Raw genomic sequence first — 3176 nt, forward strand, 5'->3', positions numbered from 1 at the left:
TATTTTTATTCATCGCTGTACTTCTTTTGTACATACAGGATTATTCGTTTGACTGCTGTGTGTAAACCTAATTGCCCCATGGGGACATTAAAGCTCTGCTCCCAACTCTCGCCACAAAGCAGGTCTCTGTCTGACTACCACTGCACTTGTCAAAACTTTAAATCTATTCTCTGTGTGTCTGTGTTCATTTCCCTAGCCACTAACTTCAGTTCATGTCACATATATCCCACAAAAGCAACACTTTTATTTATCATTTTGCGTCCTGTGTGCGTTCACTGTGTTAAGCATTTGTTCACTTTTGGGGGTTTAAGCTTTAGTAATATTTTGGTTAAGCTTGGGTAAGGAATTTAGTTCAATTAAGGTTATTATCAAGGGATTTCTAGTTGTGTCCATACAGTTCACATTTTCTTGAGTGTGTGGATTTGTGTGTTTTCTCACACAAACACATACACTCACACACTCACACACACACAAACCTTTAACCAGGACTGTTTTTTAGTTTTTGAATAAATTATTAACTCCTCAGTTGCAGGTTCTCGTAAGTGACAGGCTCAAGTGTTGAATTGGTCTCTTGGTTCACACTGTTTGAAGAGCAGCGCAAACACATCACAACACAACACTCAATTGCAGATGATAAGAATTCAATTATCAAAACCTCTTTAGTTCTGATAGTCTCCTCTGTTTGTAAAGTTACTTAACCAACTCACTAACACACAAACGTTTGAATACTTCTTTGATGCTTGTACTGCCAATATTTAAAATTCCACTCCAGGGTGTTGCTTGCCCAAATAGCAGCTATTAATTTGAGCGAAATCCTAAGGGAGTTCTGTGAGTGACTCTTCATAATCAGGTTAGTGTTGTGCAGATGGCCCAAACTGACCGATCATATTGGCCAGATATCTGACTGACAGCCTCATAGAGGATGCCCCATGGTACCCACAGTGTGTGTGCATGTTTGTGTGTTTATGTGAGCTCAGTGTATTTTTAGCAATGGAGACTCAGGGATCCCAGGACCTCTCCCTGTGATAAACATTGGCCAAAGTCCGCAGGCTAGCAAAGGCCTGAAGCGAAAATAGGGAACACACACACACACGCACAAATGCAAAGACAGTGTTTAATATGCTAATATTGGGCTTATTTGCAGAGAGAAAGCTTGTTTGTTTGTTTGTATGTGGAGGGGCAAGTTAGGGGTAAGATTCAGGTTAGGTAAAGGTGAGGTGACATCATCAAAACAATGGAATCTGGTATCTTTGAAGAGTTCGTGTAGAGTTCACACAGAGATGGTTAAAGAGGTGTAAGAAGATGCAGGGTAGGACGGAAAAAGAACGAGAGAAGGATGGAGGATTGAAACGTGTGTGAACTTTTCATCAATGGCAAAAACGTTCTTTTCTCATGTCAGTCAAAAGCAGACTCCTCCTAATCTCAAAACACTTTGAGAGAAAACAAGAACCCAACCACGAAGCCAGAGGAGAAAAGGTGCCTCAATCCAGGGATGGTCGTTACGCACATGCCCAATAGCAGCAGGAATATTTTAGTTTAGGAGAGGAGGCGTGGTGGAGGAGGAAAGTTTAACAAATTGGTTGCATCTGAAAAAAAGAAGAAGTCCAAAGTGGAGAGAAAAGGAGGGAATGTCAGAGAGGAGGAGAACGGAGAAGCCACCAGACAGGAGGAGCAGTGGAAAACAAAAGAGGCTCCACACTCTGCTCCGTCTTATCTGTCTGAGGGTCTTATCCACCACCGGCTCTGTTAGTGTAACCCCATTCGTTCCCTCCCTCCCTTTCGCCGGCAGTTCTTCTTCCACCTCATCCCTCCATCTGCCCCCCTCCCCCACCTGCCCCTACTGCTTTCTGTGGACCCCGTTATCAGGCCAGGGCTGACGTCAGGGGGCCCGCTGGTGCTGGGGGGCCGGAGACGGAGGCTGATAGCGCAACGGAGGCTGCCTCCACACAGGCTGTGGGAACTATAACGGACCCTGCCCACCTTGACCCGGGGGCCCTGCACGTCCACCATGAAAACACACACAGAGGTGAGGATACACGGTTAAGTCATAAAAAAACCCTTTCTGAATTTTGGGAGGGGGAGTTTATACAGTTGAAAGCATACACACTGAGGGTATTTTTTAAGCTGAGACCCTACTAATTGTTACATTTGACTACTTCAGGCCAATAATATTACAACAAATGTTAAATAAATCAAGGCTTCATTATTTCTTCTTTAGAATTTAATTTCCGCCACTGTGAAGATTGCTAAAACATTACCTTCATATTTTTTTTTTTTTTTACAAAAGTCATGAACGAACACTTCATTGAATAATAAAAAGATATATAGGGTCACACACGACCTGAGCATAACTAAAATCCTGGCTACAGCCCTCACCAGCCAGGCGTTGCACCAGCACAGCTGGTAAATCTTGATCATTTATAAAAAGGGGAACAAATGCACATCTAAATGCATGCAGAACCATCTGCATCTGTGCATATTATGTTCACATCTTGCTATTAGAAGTATCTTTCATATGCATAGACTCTGTGGTCTCTTTGCACCTAAAATAAACACAAGTACGGTATTTCACCCACGGCAGATACAAATTGTGCATTTACAGTAATGAGCTGTTTCCTATTAAAATTCCCATCTGCTGAACATCTAAATAGAAGGATCTTCTCATCCACTTCCATTAAAAATAGCTCTTCTTTTTGCATCAAATATAGCCCAAGGTAGCAATGTTACTGTACTTTGTCATCTCCCATCATGTTTGTTGCAATATTGCAGCAGGGACTGACTTCCAGTGAACAAAAATAAAGTGCAAAAAGATCAGGGAATATCTTTATGCGTCATAAATTACACGTTTTCAACCTCACTCCTGAGATAGCAATTCCCCAAGTACCCTGATAAAACTGTATATGGCAGATATTATTAGTCATTTCATATAAAGATAAAGCATTTGTCAGCCCATGTATCTCCATAAAAGACAGTGCAGCTGAAGTGCAGTTGACAGATTATGATGTCAGGGTTGGTATTAGTCTACAAGACGTGAATTCACTGGAGGACAAATCAGGGAATTAATTGCCTGTGTCTAGGTTAAGGAGGCACTTAGCCCTGAGAGGTGGAATGGCTATTGTCATGCCAAAAAATATCATCTGTAAAAGGTGTGTGTGTGTGTGTGTGTGTGTGTGTGT

This window comes from Etheostoma spectabile, chromosome 18, assembly GCF_008692095.1.
Source record: "Etheostoma spectabile isolate EspeVRDwgs_2016 chromosome 18, UIUC_Espe_1.0, whole genome shotgun sequence".
NCBI classification, from domain to species: Eukaryota; Metazoa; Chordata; class Actinopteri; order Perciformes; family Percidae; genus Etheostoma; species Etheostoma spectabile.